We start from the raw sequence: 20067 nt of genomic DNA on the forward strand, positions 1-20067 counted from the left end.
CCATACAAAACATAGTGAGCTTATTTCCTTTGAGGGAGCACATGAACTTATTTAGTTTAGTAAGAATAGGATCATCTATACCATCATCATCATCATAATTATCCTCCACATCAAGATACTCATCACAAGGAGTAGAAGGAGTGAAAAGAGGAGGGTTTGACCGTGGGGTTACCTTGACCTTGTCAGGAGAGTTTTGGTCCTCTCCATCTTCTACCACGGCCTTTGCCATTAGGCACTTGTGAGCATTGCCCTTGTAGTCTTTCATATAGTTTTATGTGACAACATCACCACTCTTGTTGACTAGCCTCAAGGTGTTTTGAGAATCTTGAGCTACTACGGCAACATAACCAACATCATCTAGATCGGATTCTTCATGAGCAACCATTGCTTTCCCATCTCTCTTGTTGAGCTTGGAGTTCAAAGGATTTGGCAACTTCTTCTTGGCAAAGGTCTTGGGAAACCTTGTTTTATCTTCTCTTCTCATAAGGGAAATCATTGGAGAAGTGGTTGGTTTCTTCACAATTGTAGCATTTTCTCACTTTCTTCTTCTAGTATCTTCCCTTGAATTTTCCCGCGCTAAACTTCTTGACAAAGAGGGCAATATCTTCATATGAAGGGCTCTCATCGGAGTCAATCTCATCACCATCTTCATTGTCATCATCATCTTCTTCTTCTTCACTTTGCTCTTCATCACATACATGCTTGGCCTTCAAAGCAAGATTGATCTTTGATGTTGAGGTACCATGCATGGCAAGATGTTTGGTAGCATTTGCCTTTGATTCTTCAAATAGTTGGAAAGTGGATATGATGTCATCCGGAGTCATTTCCTTGAATCCATGATGTTGTCTTATGTCCCACACCATTTGGTGATGATACGGAGCAAGAGCATGAAGTAACTTGTCCATGAGAAATCTCTTAGTCAAGTTGAATCCATCTTGTGTCTTGTCACAATCACAGGACTCAATGTCAGCGGTGAGAGTCATTAGACACTCAAGGAGATGTTTGGGGGATTCACCTTTCTCCATACAAAAGTTTTGCAATTGACCCTTGGCAATTTCAGATTGAGCTAGCCGGAGAATGGAAGTACCGGTCTTGGTCCTCACAATACTATCCCATAAGTCCTTTGCACTTGTGATGTGTGTATATATGGTCTCCTTTGCTTATCATTCATTCCTTTTCTTATGCACATGATTGCGGTGTCATTGAGATGCTTGTCATAAGTTTCTCTTGGAGTGAGATTCTTTGGGTCGACAGGGTTGTAGCCATGCTACAGAATGTCCGACATTTCATCATTGGCGTACCTAAGATGGTCCTGCATACCAACTCTCCGCAAAGCAAAATCAGAACTTTCATCAAGCAAAGGAGGTTTTCCTCTAGGATTATACTTAGATTTCTCAACTTGAGGTCTAGCATAAAGCCATGGAACACTAGATTGATCATTTCTAGGAGGTTGTTGGCCAAGTGAAGGAGTAGACACAGTTGGCCTTGAGGCCGCACCACCCGAAAGTGGCGCGAGCATCGTGGTTAATGTGGCTAGCCTCATTTGGACCAAGGCCTCAAGAGAAGCATCATTCTCCTCCTTTTTCTTAGCAAGGGCCCGTTCCAGATCCTCAGAAGTGAAGGACTTGACTTCCGAAGAAGCATTGCCCTTCTCCTTCGGATCTGCAACAAGGGGAGTCCCATCAGGGTTCATCTCGCGCTAGGGCGGTTAAACCACAAGAATAGATCATGAGGCTCTGATACCAATTAAAAGGATCAATATGGACCTAGATGTTGTGTGATGTAGTAATTTCAAAAAAATTCTACGCACACGCAAGATCATGGTGATGCATAGCAACGAGAGGGGAGAGTGTTGTCCACGTACCCTCGTAGACCGAAAGCGGAAGCGTTAGCACAACGCGGTTGATGTAGTCGTACGTCTTCACGATCCGACCAATCAAGTACCGAACGCACGGCACCTCCGAGTTCAGCACATGTTCAGCCCGATGACGTCCCTCGAACTCCGATCCAGCCGAGTGTTGAGGGAGAGTTTCGTCAGCACGACGGCGTGGTGATGATGATGATGTTATACCGACGCAGGGCTTCGCCTAAGCACCGCTACAGTATTATCGAGGTGAACTATGGTGGAGGGGGGCACCGCAATGGCTAAAAGATAAACAGATCAATTGTTGTGTCTCTAGGGTGCCCCCTGCCCCCGTATATAAAGGAGCAAGGGGGGAGGTGGCCGGCCAGGAGGGGCTCGCCAGGAGGAGTCCTACTCCCATCGGGAGTAGGACTCCCTCCCTTTCCTTATTGGATTAGGACAGGAGAGGGGAGGAGAGAGAGGGGGAAAGGAAAGGGGGGCGCCGCCCCCCCCTCCTTGTCCAATTCGGACTTGGGGGGAGGCTGCCCCTTGGCCGCCTCTCCTCTTCCACCAATTGGGACCATGAGGCCCAATAACCTCCGGGGGGTTGTGGTAACCCCTCCCCCGGTACTCCGGTATATATCCGATAACCCCCGGAACCATTCCAGTGTCCAAATATAGTCGTCCAATATATCAATCTTCCTGTCTCGACCATTTCGAGACTCCTCATTATGTCCGTGATCACATCCGAGACTCCGAACAATCTTCGGTACATCAAAACATATAAACTTATAATATAATTGTCATCAAAACTTTAAGCATGCGGACCCTGCGGGTTCGAGAACTATGTAGACATGACCGAGACACGTTTCCGGTCAATAACCAATAGCGGAACCTGGATGCTCATATTGGCTCCCACATATTAATCTTTTTGGTCAAACCACATAACAACATACGTTGTTCCCTTTGTCATCGGTATGTTACTTGCCCGAGACTCGATCGTCAGTATCTCAATACCTAGTTCAATCTCGTTACCGGCAAGTCTCTTTACTCGTTCAGTAATACATTATCCCGCAACTAACTCATTAGTTGCAATGCTTGCAAGGCTTAAGTGATGTGCATTATCGAGTGGGCCCAGAGATACCTCTCCGACAATCGGAGTGAGAAATCCTAATCTCGAAATACGCCAACCCAACAAGTACCTTCGGAGACACCTGTAGAGCACCTCTATAATCACCCAGTTACGTTGTGACGTTTGGTGGCACACAAAGTGTTCCTCCGATAAACGGGAGTTGCATAATCTCATAGTCATAGGAACATGTATAAGTCATGAAGAAAGCAATAGCAACAAACTAAACGATCAAGTGCTAAGCTAACGGAATGGGTCAAGTCAATCACATCATTCTCCTAATGATGTTATCCCGTTAATAAAATGACAACTCATGTCTATGGTTAGGAAACATAACCATCTTTGATCAATGAGCTAGTCAAGTAGAGGCATACTAGTGACACTCTGTTTGTCTATGTATTCACACATGTATTATGTTTCCGGTTAATACAATTCTAGCATGAATAATAAACATTTATCATGATATAAGGAAATAAATAATAACTTTATTATTGCCTCTAGGGCATATTTCCTTCAGTCTCCCACTTGCACTAGAGTCAATAATCTAGTTCACACCGCCATGTGATTTAATACCAATAGTTCACATCACCATGTGATTAACACCCATAGTTCACATCTACATGTGACCAACACCCAAAGGGTTTACTAGAGTCAATAATGTAGTTCACATCGCTATGTGATTAACACCCAAAGAGTACTAAGGTGTGATCATGTTTTGCTTGTGAGAGAAATTTAGTCAACGGGTCTGCCACATTCAGATCCGTAAGTATTTTGCAAATTTCTATGTCAACAATGCTCTGCACGGAACTACTCTAGCTAATTGCTCCCACTTTCAATATGTATCCAGATTGAGATTTAGAGTCATCTGGATCAATGTCAAAATTTGCATCGACGTAACCCTTTACGACGAACCTTTTTTTGTCACCTCCATAATCGAGAAACATATCCTTATTCCACTAAGGATAATTTTGACCGCTGTCCAGTGATCTACTCCTAGATCACTATTGTACTCCCTTGCCATAATCAGTGTAGGGCATACAATAGATCTGGTACACAGCATGGCATATTTTATAGAATCTATGGCCAAGGCATAGGGAATGACTTTCATTCTCTTTCTATCTTCTGCCGTGGTCGGGCTTTGAGTCTTACTCAGTTTCACACCTTGTAACACATGCAAGAACTCTTTTTTTGACTATTCCATTTTGAACTACTTCAAAATTTTGTCAAGGTATGTACTCATTGAAAAACTTATCAAGCATCTTGATCTATCTCTATAGATCTTGATGCTCAATATGTAAGCAGCTTCACCGAGGTCTTTCTTTGAAAAACTCCTTTCAAACACTCCTTTATGCTTTGCAGAATAATTCTACATTATCTTCGATCAACAATATGTCATTCACATATACTTATCAGAAATGTTGTAGTGCTCCCACTCACTTTCTTGTAAATACAGGCTTCACCACAAGTCTGTATAAAACTATATGCTTTGATCAACTTATCAAAGCGTATATTCCAACTCCGAGATGCTTGCACCAGTCCATAGATGGATCGCTGGAGCTTGCATATTTTGTTAGCACCTTTAGGATTGACAAAACTTTCTTGTTGCATCATATACAACTCTTCTTTAATAAATCCATTAAGGAATGTAGTTTTGTTTATCCATTTGCCAGATTTCATAAAATGTGGCAATTGCTAACATGATTCGGATAGACTTAAGCATAGATACGAGTGAGAAACTCTCATCGTAGTCAACACCTTGAACTTGTCGAAAACCTTTTGCGACAATTCTAGCTTTGTAGATAGTAACACTACTATCAGCGTCCGTCTTCCTCTTGAAGATCCATTTAACCTCAATGGCTCGCCGATCTTTGGGCAAGCCAATAAAAGTCCATACTTTATTCTTATACATGGATCTCATCTCAGATTTCATGGCCTCAAGCCATTTCGCGGAATCTGGACTCATCATCGCTTTCTCATAATTCGTAGGTTCGCCATGGTCAAGTAACATGACCTCCAGAAAAGGATTACCGTACCACTCTGGTGCGGATCTCACTCTGGTTTATTTACAGGGTTCGGTAGTAACTTGATCTGAAGTTACATGATCATCATCATTAGCTTCCTCACTAATTGGTGTAGTAGTCACAGGAACAGATTTTTGTGATGAACTACTTTCCAATAAGGGAGCAGGTACAGTTACCTCATCAAGTTCTACTTTACTCCCACTCACTTCTTTCAAGAGAAACTCCTTCTCTAGAAAGGATCCATTCTCAGCAATGAATATCTTGCCTTCGGATCTGTGATAAAAGGTGTACCCAACATTTTCTTTTGGGTATCCTATGAAAACACACTTCTCCGATTTGGGTTTCAGCTTATCAGGTTGAAACTTTTTCACATAAGCATTGCAACCTCAAACTTTAAGAAACGACGGCTTAGGTTTCTTGCCAAACCATAGTTCATACGATGTCGTCTCAACGGATTTAGATGGTGCCCTATTTAACGTGAATGTAGCTGTCTCTAATGCATAACCCCAAAACGATAGTGGTAAATTGGTAAGAGACATCATAGATCGCACCATATCTAATAAAGTACGGTTATGATGTTCGGACACACCATTACACTGTGGTGTTCCAGGTGGCGTGAGTAGTGAAACTATTTCACATTGTTTTAACTGAAGGCCAAACTCGTAACTCAAATATTTTACTTCTGCGATCATATCGTAGAAACTTTTATTTTTGTTACGATGATTCTGCACTTCACTCTAAAATTCTTTGAACTTTTTAAATGTTTCAGACTTGTGTTTCATCAAGTAGATATACTCATATCTGCTCAAATCATCTGTGAAGATCAGAAAATAATGATACATGCCGCGAGCCTCAATATTCATCGGACCACATACATCAGTATGTATGATTTCCAACAAATCTGTTGCTCGCTCCATTGTTCCAGAGAACGGAGTCTTAGTCATCTTGCCCATGAGGCATGGTTCGCAAGCATCAACTGATTCATAATCAAGTGATTCCAAAAGCCCATCAGTATGGATTTTCTTCATGCACTTTACATCAATATAAGCTAAACGGAAGTGCCACAAATAAGTTGTACTATCATTATTAACATTGCATCTTTTGGCTTCAATATTATGAAAATGTGTATCACCACGATCGAGATCCAACAAACTATTTTCATTGGGTGTATGACTATAGAAGGTTTTATTCATGTAAACAGAACAACAATTATTCTCTAACTTACATGAATAACCGTATTGCAATAAACATGATCCAATCATATTCATGCTCAACGCAAACACTAAATAACATTTTTTTAGGTTTAACACTAATCCCGAAAGTATAGGGAGTGTGCGATGATGATCATATCAATCTTGGAACCATTTCCAATACACATCGTCACTTCACCCTTAACTAGTCTCTGTTCATTCTGTAACTCCCGTTTCGAGTTACTATTCTTAGCAACTGAACTAGTATCAAATACTGAGGGGTTGCTATAAACACTAGTAAAGTACACATCAATAACATGTATATCAAATATACATATGTTCACTTTGCCATCCTTCTTATCCGCCAATTACTTGGGGTAGTTCCGCTTCCAGTGACCAGTCCCTTTGCAGTAGAAGCACTCAGTTTCAGGCTTAGGTCCAGACTTGGGTTTTTTCACTTGAGCAGCAACTTGCTTGCGGTTCTTCTTGAAGTTCCCCTTTCTTCTCTTTATCCCTTTACTTGAAACTAGTGGTTTTGTTTACCATCAACACTTGATGCTTTTTTTGATTTCTACCTTCGTCGATTTCAGCATCAGGAAGAGCTTGGGAATCGTTTCCGTTATCCCTTGCATATTATAGTTCATCACGAAGTTCTACTAACTTGGTGATGGTGACTAGAGAATTCTGTCAATCACTATTTTATCTGGAAGATTAACTCCCACTTGATTCAAGCGATTGTAGTACCCAGACAATCTGAGCACATGCTCACTGCTTGAGCTATTCTCCTCCATGTTTTAGCTATAGAACTTGTTGGAGACTTCATATATCTCAACTCGGGTATTTACTTGAAATATTAACTTCAATTCCTGGAACATCTCATATGATCCATGACGTTTAAAACGTCTTTGAAGTCCCGATTCTAAGCCGTTTAAGCATGGTGCACTAAACTATCAAGTAGTCATCATATTGAGCTAGCCAAACATTCATAACATCTACATCTACTCCTGCAATAGGTTTGTCACCTAGCGGTGCATCAAGGACATAATTCTTCTATGCAGCAATGAGGATAAACCTCAGATCACGGATCCAATCCGCATCATTGCTACTAACATCTTTCAACTTAGTTTTTTCTAGGAACATATCTCTCTCTAATAATAAAGCACGGATTGAGTCTTCGGATTCACCGTCGCGTAACTTTTGCAAAAAAGTCCTTAAGTATTATGGAAATAAACCCGCCGTCCACTATAAGCCGACCATAATAATAAGTGAAAAAAAAAGTCTCATATGCAGCCCCGTGGTTGACATCGCTATCGCGGACGAGAAGACGAGGGTTCCCTCTGCCCCGCCGCCATGCCCCCATCCTCCTCTCCCCTATTTCACCGGCGCCGGCGTGCTACCGTCTTCCTCCTCTCCCTCTCCGGCGCGCTCTACCCACCACCGCGGCGCCACAGACCACATGCTCCTCATGATGCTCCGCACGCGGGCGGCCACGTCTCGCCCGACCGTCCGCCCACACGCCTCCTCCTTTGGGGTCCGGCGAGCGGCATCGGCGGCCACGACGAATCGGCACGTGTGCGGCCACTCTGCTTCGGTTCAGGGGCTACAGACTATGCCGGATTGGCCACCGGCTCAAAGGGGACGCGCAGACGTCCTGGTCCTGCTCCTCCCGACCAAGTTGATGTGGCGCGGGGCGGCGGCCTCAGAGCCTACGGTGTACGCCTGTTGACGGGGCTCGGGGTGCCTGTGGCTGAATATCACATCTCCTCCTCTTGTCCTCATGCTCTCTGCTTTGTGTCATCTTATCTCTCCGATTCTTCTTTGGCCACATGTGCAGGTGTTTGAGGCAGGAGCGGTGATTAGCATCGGCGAAAGTACTCCGCCCACATCCTGTTTGATGTTATGCTATGACAGACTGGGAATTTTCAGATCCAACTCTTACTACTATTTAGATATTCAGAATGAAAAAACAAGTGTATCTGATGCCGGATTTGCACCTAAAACAAGTGTACATGATGTTCCAAGCTGTCCGTGTTGATGGCCGAAGAGTAGGCAAGGGTCCACTGTTCATTTGATTTCGTGGGGATTATCCAGAACAATGCAATCTGAATTGAAGCCAATCCGATCCAGGTGAAACAGAAGTTGATAGATTATTCCGGAGACAAGGTGATATATATATCAAGCGGAAGTCTGTTTGTGTGACTCTGCCTGTATGTTGTCAAGTTGCAAATAGCCTGGTTTTATCAGTTGTTGCTTGATGAGAGACCAACCAGTTTATGCCTGACATTTGTGACTCTACATTTAATGCAGTACAATTGAGAGCTCACGGCATCAGGTACGCTTTAGATACAAAAACTCTCGCTCAGTTTAGTTCCCGTGTAGTGTTAAATTCTGGTGAACTATATTCGTTACAAATGGTAAGCTAAAGCAGATTTAAAAAGATGATAAATTTGCTCAAACCACGTTCAGTTTCAAAACTGACCTGAAGCTGCACTCAATGGCCCTATGGATCCTCTCTTTTAAAGAATCTACCTGTTTGTTGCCATTTTGTGGGACTTATAGGAAGAAGACATGAGGTGGAGTACTTCTTAAGATAATCCTACTCAATGCATACTAGAAATTGCTATTTGAAAAAGTTGTTCTGAAGTGACTCTTCAGGGCTTGGGAGGTTGTCAATTTTTGTGTTCATGTTACTGTTGTATACTACTAATACAAATTTTGTAGTCTACAAGGGGTCTGCGGTACTTTCATAGTAGCGAATAAAGAATGAATCAAATGGGATTGATTTACTACTATACCTAAATTAGTTACATATATTGCATCTTGTGGATTAATTCTTGGTCAACTAGGTGTAGTTGATTTTTCAGTTTTGACACACACTTATCTATTTACATAATGTGGTCATATGTTTCATTTTGTGGCTAACCACGTGAAAGTATGTAGGTTCAAACCGATGTTGTGGCCAACACAGATAGTAGCAGTCAAGACAATGACTTTTTGGACGAAGAAGAGTGACTTCATTCAAGGTACTAACTTGATTCGTGAGGAATGCTACCATATGCACAAAGAGTTGTTCAAGATTTTTTTTTGAAGGTTGAACATTTCTCTTGGGAAGCAAATCTTGTGGCCCATGAGCTTGCTAGGGAAACCAAATTTACTTCTCCTTGAATTTTGTTGGATAATCCACCTAAATAGCATGTACCTTTATTAGTTAATGATGTAACAATCATTGAGTAATAGAAATATATTTTTGTAAAAATAAACTTATTACTGGCATAGTGATTTTGCGAATTGATGGTTGAACTGAATACTTCGATTTTTTTCCTTTTGGTCTTTCCTCCATGTGTCGATCACCCAGCAGATATTTGTCTTACCTAACCTTTTGATGAAGTCAGGAAATGAGTTCCAATATTGGTGTGACGAGTCCCTTGACTGAAGAAGGAGGAGGAGGACGTCAAGGGAGGCATGAGCCGGCGGTGGCAGCATGAGCCATCACGACGCATCGCTGGGAGGCTCCGGGCGGGGGGCATGAGAGGTGTGACACAAGTGAGGAGGCGAACTAGAGAAGATGAGTAGATCGAGATGGATCATACAAGGATGAAGGGATGTTATAGAGCCGTTAGCCGACGGTGCTAATTTCCTGTGTGTGTCGATGTCGGTTGCCATGCAGTAAATGAAGAGTGCGTGTATGCCTGTGGCACCCTCCATTTTCATATTTGGAGTCCACACAGGCTGGGTGGCCGAGGGGAAGAGTGAGCGATTTTTTTGTTCCGTTTTCTTTGCCTGAGTAGGTGTCTGTGAGGACTCCTCCCCCCTTGGTGATTTTGGTGATGGTGGTGAGATGGTGGATTCTTTTTTTGTGGAATCGTGTAATATACATAGAAATTTTTCTGAGCTTCTATCTTACATGTGATGATTCATAATTCCATATAGGCATCGGGGGTTGGGTCGTTGCATGCAGAATATGACCATATTCATATCTTTTTAAAACATATACCCCCTTCGTTCTTAAATATAAGTCTTCTTAAAAATTTAAATATGAACTATATACGAAGTAAAATGAATGAACCTACGTTCTAAAATATATCTATATATATTCGTATGTTCATATATTTGCATGTAGTCCGTATTGAAATATCTAAGAAGGCTTATATTTAAAAAGGGAGGAAGTATTTCATGTTTTCACTTTTTAGACAGATGGATGGATAATGTCAGTGTTTCGAGAAAAAAAAGACGGTGGGCACCTACCTACCAAGTTTTTTTATGTGGACAATGCGAATGAGTTTTGCTCACACAACGTTAATTTTTTCTCCCGTTGCAACGCACGGGCATATGTCCTAGTCAAAAATAAAACAGGGCAGGTAAACGCGAGCTATTGATCTACAACATAGATATGCTAATACTACCAGGACTAAGTTCATGATAAATTTAAGTTCAATTAATCATATTACTTAAGAACTCCCACTTAGATAGACATCCCTCTAATCCTATGAGTGATCACGTGATCCATATCAACTAAACCATGTCCGATCATCACGTGAGATGGAGTAGTTTTAATGGTGAACATCACTATGTTGATCATATCTACTATATGATTCACGCTCGACCTTTCGGTGTCAGTGTTCCGAGGCCATATCTGTTATATGCTAGGCTCGTCAAGTTTAACCTGAGTATTCCGTGTGTGCAACTGTTTTGCACCCGTTGCATTTGAACGTAGAGCCTATCACACTCGATCATCACGTGGTGTCTCAGTACGAAGAACTTTCACAACGGTGCATACTCAGGGAGAACACTTGTACCTTGATAATTAGTGAGAGATCATCTTATAAAGCTACCGTCGAACTAACCAAAATAAGATGTATAAAAGATAAACATCACATGCAATCAAAATATGTGACATGATATGGCCATCATCATCTTGTGCCTTTGATCTCCATCTCCAAAGCATCGTCATGATTTCCATCGTCACCGGCATGACACCATGATCTCCATCATCTTGATCTATATCAATGTGTTGTCACATCGTCGTCTCGCCAACTATTGCTCTTGCAACTATTGTTATCGCATAGCGATAAAGTAAAGCAATTATTTGGCGCTTGCATCTTATGCAATAAAGAGACAACCATAAGGCTTCTGCCAGTTACCGATAACTTCAACAAAACATGATCATCTTATACAACAACTTATATCTCATCACGTCTTGACCATATCACATCACAACATGCCCTGCAAAAACAAGTTAGCAGTCCTCTACTTTGTTGTTGCAAGTTTTACGTGGCTGCTACGGGCTGAGCAAGAACTGTTCTTACATACACATCAAAACCACAACGATAGTTTGTCAAGTTAGTGCTATTTTAACCTTCTCAAGGACCGGGCGTAGCCACACTCGGTTCAACTAAAGTTGGAGAAACTGACACCCTCTATTCACCTGTGTGCATAGCACGGCGGTAAAACCAGTTTCGCGTAAGCGTACGCGTAATGTCGGTCCGGGCCGCTTCATCCAACAATACCGCCGAACCAAAGTGTGACATGCTGGTAAGCAGTATGACTTATATCGCCCACAACTCACTTGTGTTCTACTCGTGCATAATACATCAACGCATAAAACCTGGCTCGGATGCCACTGTTGGGTAACGTAGTAATTTCAAAAAAAATCCTACGCACACGCAAGATCATGGTGATGCATAGCAACGAGAGGGGAGAGTTTGTCCACGTACCCTCGTAGACCGAAAGCGGAAGCGTTAGCACAACGCGGTTGATGTAGTCGTACGTCTTCACGATCTGACCGATCAAGTACCGAACGCACGGCACCTCCGAGTTCAACACACGTTCAGCCCGATGACGTCCCTCGAACTCCGATCCAGCCGAGTGTTGAGGGAGAGTTTCGTCAGCACGACGGCGTGGTGACGACGATGATGTTCTACCGACGCAGGGCTTCGCCTAAGCACCGCTACAGTATTATCGAGGTGGACTATGGTGGAGGGGGCACCGCACACGGCTAAAAGATCAACAGATCAATTGTTGTTTCTCTAGGGTGCCCCCTGCCCCCATATATAAAGGAGCAAGGGGGGAGGCAGCCGGCCAGGAGGGGCGCGCCAGGAGGAGTCCTACTCCCACCGGGAGTAGGACTCCCTTCCTTTCCTTGTTGGATTAGGAGAGGAGAGGGAAGGAGATAGAGGGAAAGGAAAGGGGGGGGGGCGCCCCCCTCCTTGTCCAGTTTCGACTTGGGGGCTGCCCCTTGGCCGCCTCTCCTCTTCCACCAATTGGGCCCATGAGGCCCAATAACCTCCAGGGGGTCGGGTAACCCCCCCCCCCCGGTACTCCGGTATATATCTGATAACCACCGGAACCATTCCGGTGTCCGAATATAGTCGTCCAATATATCAATCTTCATGTCTCGACCATTTCGAGACTCCTCATTATGTCTGTGATCACATCCGGGACTCCGAACAATCTTCGGTACATCAAAACATATAAACTCATAATATAACTGTCATCGAAACTTTAAGCGTGCGGACCCTACGGGTTCGAGAACTATGTTGACATTACTGAGACACGTTTCCGGTCAATAACCAATAGCGGAACCTGGATGCTCATATTGGCTCCCACATATTCTACGAAGATCTTTTTTGGTCAAACCGCATAACAACATACGTTGTTCCCTTTGTCATCGGTATGTTACTTCCCCGAGATTCGATCGTCAGTATCTCAATACCTAGTTAAATCTCGTTACCGACAAGTCTCTTTACTCGTTCCGTAATACATTATCCCGCAACTAACTCATTAGTTGCAATGCTTGCAAGGCTTAAGTGATGTGCATTACTGAGTGGGCCCAGAGATACCTCTCCAACAATCGGAGTGACAAATCCTAATCTCGAAATACGCAAACCCAACAAGTACCTTCGGAGACACCTGTAGAGCACATTTATAATCACCCAGTTACGTTGTGACGTTTGTTGGCACACAAAGTGTTCCTCCGGTAAACGGGAGTTGCATAATCTCATAGTCATAGGAATATGTATAAGTCATGAAGAAAGCAATAGCAACAAACTAAACGATCAAGTGCTAAGCTAACGGAATGGGTCAAGTCAATCACATCATTCTCCTAATGATGTGATCCCGTTAATCAAATGACAACTCATGTCTATGGTTAGGAAACATAACCATCTTTGATCAACAAGCTAGTCAAGTAAAGGCATACTAGTGACACTCTGTTTGTCTATGTATTCACACATGTATTATGTTTCCAGTTAATACAATTCTAGCATGAATAATAAACATTTATCATGATATAAGGAAATAAATAATAACTTTATTATTGCCTCTAGGGCATATTTCAGTGAATAGGTACAATTACAAATTTTAATTGTTACTCAGCAATTTTAGGCAATAATGCGGAATATAAAGGTGGGCCTAACAATTGCAAGAATGATACTAAGCGCTAAGCAACGTGAAGAAGTACCTCAAGTATATGAGTAAACAAGCACAATATATGACAAGTAAAGACTAAGACACAAGTAACCACAAATAGGGAGTTAGGGTTAGGAATAACCGCAACTTTGAGAGACGATGATGTATGCCAATGTTCACTTCCTTGGAGGGAAGCTACGTCACCGTTTAGAGAGGTGGATGTTACCACGAAGGCACACCAATGCCACGAAGACTCGCCCTATTCTCTCTTTGACATATCACCACGACAGTGATTCTAAACCACTAGTCGTAGACCTTGGGGTGGTCTCCAAACCCTCACAAACTTTTCGGGGGTAATCACAATGATTTGATTCCTCACCGAAGAACTCCTACCGCCTAGGAGTCTCCAATCTCCAATAGTAACAAGAACAATGGGGGAAAGCTCAAGGCTTTATTAAATCATGAATTCCTTTGGTGCAAAGTGGGGGAAGGAGTGGATCTATCACTTGAGTGGACAACTTCTCTCAAATGCTCTCTAATCCCTTAGGGATCTGGTGTATGAGTGTGTGTGAGAGAGAGTGAAATGTGTTCTTGGGGATGTTCAAAGTGAATGGCCAACCCTCTCACGAAATGGGTGAGAGGTATATATAGTCTCCCACAATAAGTGCCCGTTGGAGCCATGTGAGTGCAGCAGTTGTCGGACGTCCGAGGCCTCGGCAGGTACCGAACATCCAACATATGTACTTTGTTTGGATGGTACTAGATGTCCGTAAAGGACCGGTCATCCGACGTTTTGGCTTGGGTAAGTGAATAACATATTTCTGGAGAATGTTGGTCGTCTGAGGCACCGGACGTCCGACAGAGACCGGAAGTCCAATGTTTTGGCTCTGTTAGGGACAGGCCGGATTTAAAAGTGAAGGTCAAAAATTCGATGTTTTGGCTCTGTATAGGAAGTACCGAACGTCCGATGGATACCGGTCGTCCGACATGTGTCGGTCGTCCGATAGAGATAGGGTTCAGATGATGAGTGTTTTAAGAAGATCACTTGACCAATACTTTCGTGAGACCCCATGTTCCCCTCTTAATAGTGCGGGATCCCTATACTCAAGAACAAACATAAAGGGCCTAAGCCAGTAGACTTTTTTCTTCATTCTTGAGCAAGATAAATATTTTCGTGGTCATGATCCACACACACGGCCCCGAGGGGAGTAAACCTGAGATATACTTGACAAACATTGTTAGTCCCCTATGTGTATATTATCATCAACATCAAAATACGATTAAGGGCATGATTGGACTTTCACGCGTCCCCCTCCTCCCACACGCACCCTTGCGCTCCACCTCGCCCGGCCACCCACCTGGCCCTGGCTGTCCGGCATCCTCCCGGCGGTAGGACCTTGTCTTGGCCGTGCCTCCTCTCTGGCTAGCCGCAGTGGGGCTGATGACCCCCTGGCCTCAGGCTGTCCGGCGTTCTCCCGGCAGCGGAGCCTCGATCCTAGCTCCGAACCATGCCTCTCCCCTTGAGCCGGCTGTGGTGTGATGTGGGTGGTGCTCGATCTGTCCTGTGGTGGTTGTCTGTGGTGGAGCATCTAGCGGCGCTCATTGTCATCTTTCTAGTGATGGGTGCGACTGTTCTTCCAGTGGTTGTGGTCTCGGCCTGCTTTGGTTTCCCTGTATTTGAATCCTATTCAATAGCCTTTGGGATTGTGCGGACTTTGGCCGGGGAAAAAGCTTTGCTCGGCTTGCTGATGCTGGCGGCAGCGGCACCTATGGATGTCGTCCCCTTCTTGAAGGTGCTGCCATGGCCTCTTTTCCGCCCCCAAAGCGAGTATAGGGGGAAACCCTAGATCTAGTTCACTAGATCGGACAGCGGCAGCGTCTTGGCATTGTATCCTTCATGAAGGCGTTGTCTTGTTGCTCATGGTGTGTTCGGTGTTGGATTCAAAGACTTCGGATGCCTTGCTAGTTCGAGTTGCTACTCTTGGCGTGGGCATCTGGGGCGCTATGTACGGCCTCAATGGCGCTCTCTTCATGGCTTCTACTTCTAGTCCGGCCAAGTCCCGCACCTCACTTGCCGATCCTCTAGGTGCTTGGGTGGGTGGTACTTTGATCTGGTTTTTCCTGGAGTTGTGGCCGTGCGATGATGGTGCCCGGCCACTACTAGGGAAAACCTTATACACAGAATCTTAGCAGCAGCGCGGTCTAAAAACAGACGCTACTGCTAATTAGCAGCAACGAGCTTTAGAAAAGAGCGCTGCTAATGACTGAGTAGCAGTAGCGCTCTAGGTGAAAAGAGCGCTACTACTATAATTGCCACGGTGTTGCCTCCAGGCTAGATATAGTAGTAGCGCCCTTCCTGTGGACGCGCTACTGCTAAAGAACTTAGTAGCAGCGGTTTTGCTCAAAACTCGCTGCTGGTAAGTATGACCGCAACTAATTAAGTTTAGTCCCATACTGCTAAGCGAACAAGGTGTTTACCTCCTTAAATATGTTGCTTCTCAACCTATCTCGAGCACTTGGTCTTCATTGAACTATATGTGTATGATTTGTGGTTGCAATATGAATCCTCGCCTGTACCTATACAGGTACAGTGAGGATTCATGTTGACTATTTAGATTATACACAAAAAGATCAATGATGACCAATGTATATTTTTGATGTTTTTACTAAACAAAAGAAATAACTGCTTCCATTAGCAGTAGCGGTTTTTCCCAAAACGCGTTGTAGATAAGTTAGCTATAGCGCGTTTTCTGTACGTGCGCTACTGCTAGTTTGAGTTAACCACCCCCCGCATCAAAATTTCGCTAAGTCCTCCTTTCCCCCCCACCGGCCTGTTCCCCTACTCCCTGTCGCCGCCGCCCGAGCCCGAGCACGCCTGTGCCCTCACCGCCGCCGCCGCCGCCCGCCCTCAACCTCACCGCTACCGCTCTCGACCACACTGTCGCCGCCCTCGACCGAGCCCGCCGAGCCCGCCGCCCAGGACCGCCGCCCTCCCGATCCCGAGCCCGCCCTCGCCGCCCCTCCGTCGCCGAGCACCTCCCCGCCACCGTCTCTCCCTCTGTAAGCCCCCACCCCTCCCCAACCCCCTCTCTCTTTGCTTAGTTAGTAGATGATTTTAGTAGTAGTAGATGTTAGTTTAGGGTTCATAGATAATGATTTTTGGAAGTAGTGGATATTAATTACTGGTAGTGATGGTAAACTAGTTGTATAATTAGCAGTAGTACATGTTAATTAGTAGTAGATGTAGTAGTTAGATGTTAATTAGTAGTAGATGTGCTAGTTTCTTTCTATTTATAGTAAGTTTATATTTAGTAAGAACTAGTTGAATTAATAGAACTAGTTAAGTTTTAGTTGAACTAGTATAGTAAGTAAATTAATAACTAGTTGAACTACTTCATTTTTAGAAAGAACTAGTTTTTTTCTTTTTATACTAAGTTTATATTTAGTAAGAACTAGTTGAATTAATAGAACTAGTTGAACATGCCATATTTGGTGTTATTTTTTAGTTTAAGCAATTATTTCATGTTTTGGTTACACCTCCGAGTGGCCTATGTTTCGCCGGAGTGTTGATTAATTTCCGTTCCGGCAAATTTCAGGCGCTCGATATGTCCTTTTTTAGCAAAGGTCATGCCGGATTTTTCAGGCGCTCGATCGAGTGGCCTGGATTTTCTTTGAAAAATAATGATCTAATTTAGGTTTTTTAGTACATATATTTAATTGTACAAGTTTAATCTTTGAATTATGAACGTAGGAAATGTCGTACTCGGACGATGACAGTCTCCCGGGGGAGTGTAGCTGGTGCCACGATGATCGAGGTATGTGCGACAGGTTCGTTGAGCTGGGTGAAGATCGGCGCTTCAGCATTAAGCTCGAGGAGACCTTCGATGTTGAAACAGTACGCAACAACGACAAGTGTTTTTTTTCATAATTAAGCATGACTTCAACTATTTCAACATCTAATTTTCATCTTTTACAATTCGGCTAGCTTATCCCATGCCATGCAAGACGCTATGTCTTGGAGAGGATGGGTTTTGAAGACCATGAAAATTTCCAAACAAAGAAAATACACCTAAGGACCCATCATGATATCGATTTTGAAGTAAATCTGTATAATTCTCAGAGCGTAACCCATTTTGGTTGTCAAAATTGGGAAGCACTTTGCAAAATGTATGGTTTTTATGAGGGTATGATTGTCACCATGGATCTTGGTCATCCTGACATCGAGCAAGACAATATGGACATTTGGGTCCTTGTTGATACGCTTCCGATTCTACCACAATGTGAGTTTCTCAAACATAGTTATTGACTAATTTATATTGTTTATTTCAAAATAGTTGACAGCTTATTTTGAATCTTCAAAGAATGTGCAGAAGATGGTAGACAAAACCCACTACACTGATGGCTCCGAATTAACTTATAAGGAGAAAAATCATCTGATTGCTTATTATAATTTTTTTGAGAATTAAAATACCTATTATCGAACTCCTCCAAATTATGGTGAATATGTGCCACTAGTGCACGTGTTGAACCACGATAACTTCTATGGAGATACCCTGGTAAGATATTTTACTATTACGACATCCGTGCATCTTTTGCATACTTCTAAAACTAGTACATCATTGCTAACTACGAAGTTATTACTATGTTTTTCAACAGAAAATCCCGATGGATTGTGTGCCTCATCTGATGTATTACAATGGTCGCCTTGAAGTTCTGAACCTACAGCCAGGTCATCCTATGGATCTCACCTGTGCATATCGAATTTCTGAAACCGGTGAACACATGCTAATCAAAGAGTGGAAAAAATGTTTGGACATTCGTAAGGAGGTTCTTGGAAGCAACATTAAGCGAAAGGCAAGAATTGGAGACAGGATAATCTGCATTCTCCATAATGGAGAGCGAGGGGCTATCTTGTTTTTTGCTATTTTACCTTAGAGAATATAGTAGGTCCTAAGAGAATGTAGTAGGTCCTATGAGGTAGTACAATATGTTTATTATGTGATACAATGTGTTAGAGTTGAAGATGAGGAGTACTTGTGATTACGACTAGTGACCAATGATATGATGATGATGATGATGATAAATGTTAATGATATGATGATGATGATATTTATTATTGTTGGAAATATGCCCTAGAGGCAATAATAAAAGCATTATTATTATATTTCCTTGTTCATGATAATTGTCTTTATTCATGCTATAATTGTGTTATCCGGAAATCGTAATACATGTGTGAATAACAGACACCAACATGTCCCTAGTAAGCCTCTAGTTGACTAGCTCGTTGATCAACAGATAGTCATGGTTTCCTGACTATGGACATTGGATGTCATTGATAACGATATCACATCATTAGGAGAATGATGTGATGGACAAGACCCAATCCTAAACATAGCACAAGATCGTATAGTTCGTTTGCTAGAGTTCTCCAATGTCAAGTATCTTTTCCTTAGACCATGAGATCGTGTAACTCCCGGATACCGTAGGAGTGCTTTGGGTATGCCAAACGTCACAACGTAACTGGGTGACTATAAAGGTAGACTACGGGTATCTCCGAAAGTGTCTGTTGGGTGACATGGATCAAGACTGGGATTTGTCACTCCGTATGACAGAGAGGGAGGTATCTCTGGGCCCACTCGGTAATGCATCATCATAATGAGCTCAAAGTGACCAAGTGTCTGGTCACGGGATCATGCATTACGGTACGAGTAAAGTGACTTGCCGGTAACGAGATTGAACGAGGTATTGGGATACCGACGATCGAATCTCGGGCAAGTAACGTACCGATTGACAGAGGGAATTGTATACGGGGTTGCTTGAATCCTCGACATCGTGGTTTATCCGATGAGATCATCGAGGAGCATGTGGGAGCCAACATGGGTATCCAGATCCCGCTGTTGGTTATTGACTGGAGAGCCATCTCGGTCATGTCTACATGTCTCCCGAACCCGTAGGGTCTACACACTTAAGGTTCGGTGACGCTAGGGTTGTAGAGATATAAATATGCAGTAACCCGAAAGTTGTTCGGAGTCCCGGATGAGATCCCGGACGTCACGAGGAGTTCCAGAATGGTCCGGAGGTGAAGAATTATATATAGGAAGTGCAGTTTCGGCCATCAGGAGAGTTTCGGGGGTCACCAGTATTGTACCGGGACCACCGGAAGGGTCCCGGGGGTCCACCGGGTGGGGCCACCCATCCCGGAGGGCCCCATGGGCTAAAGTGGGGAGGGGAACCAGCCCATAGTGGGCTGGTGCGCCCCCCTTGGCCCACCCCATGCGCCTAGGGTTGGGAATCCTAGGGTGGGGGGCGCCCCACCTGGCTTGGGGGGCACTCCACCCCTTGGCCGCCGCCCCCCCTAGGAGATCCCATCTCCTAGGGCCGGCGCACCCCCTAGGGGGCCTATATAAAGGGGGGAGGGAGGGGCAGCCGCACCCTTGAGTCTTGGCACCTCCCTCTCCCCTGCTACACCTCTCCCTC

At 43.8% G+C, this 20067-nt stretch overlaps 1 long non-coding RNA gene across 1 annotated transcript; it reads left to right on the plus strand.

Moving 5' to 3' along the window:
* Positions 1-7448: 7448 nt before the first annotated feature.
* On the plus strand, positions 7449-10079 carry LOC125545157. The gene is made up of 3 exons (XR_007299926.1): positions 7449-8515; positions 9124-9206; positions 9576-10079. It is a non-coding gene; the product is annotated as an uncharacterized LOC125545157 (long non-coding RNA).
* Positions 10080-20067: the final 9988 nt, after the last annotated feature.

This window comes from Triticum urartu, chromosome 3 (assembly GCF_003073215.2).
Source record: "Triticum urartu cultivar G1812 chromosome 3, Tu2.1, whole genome shotgun sequence".
NCBI classification, from domain to species: Eukaryota; Viridiplantae; Streptophyta; class Magnoliopsida; order Poales; family Poaceae; genus Triticum; species Triticum urartu.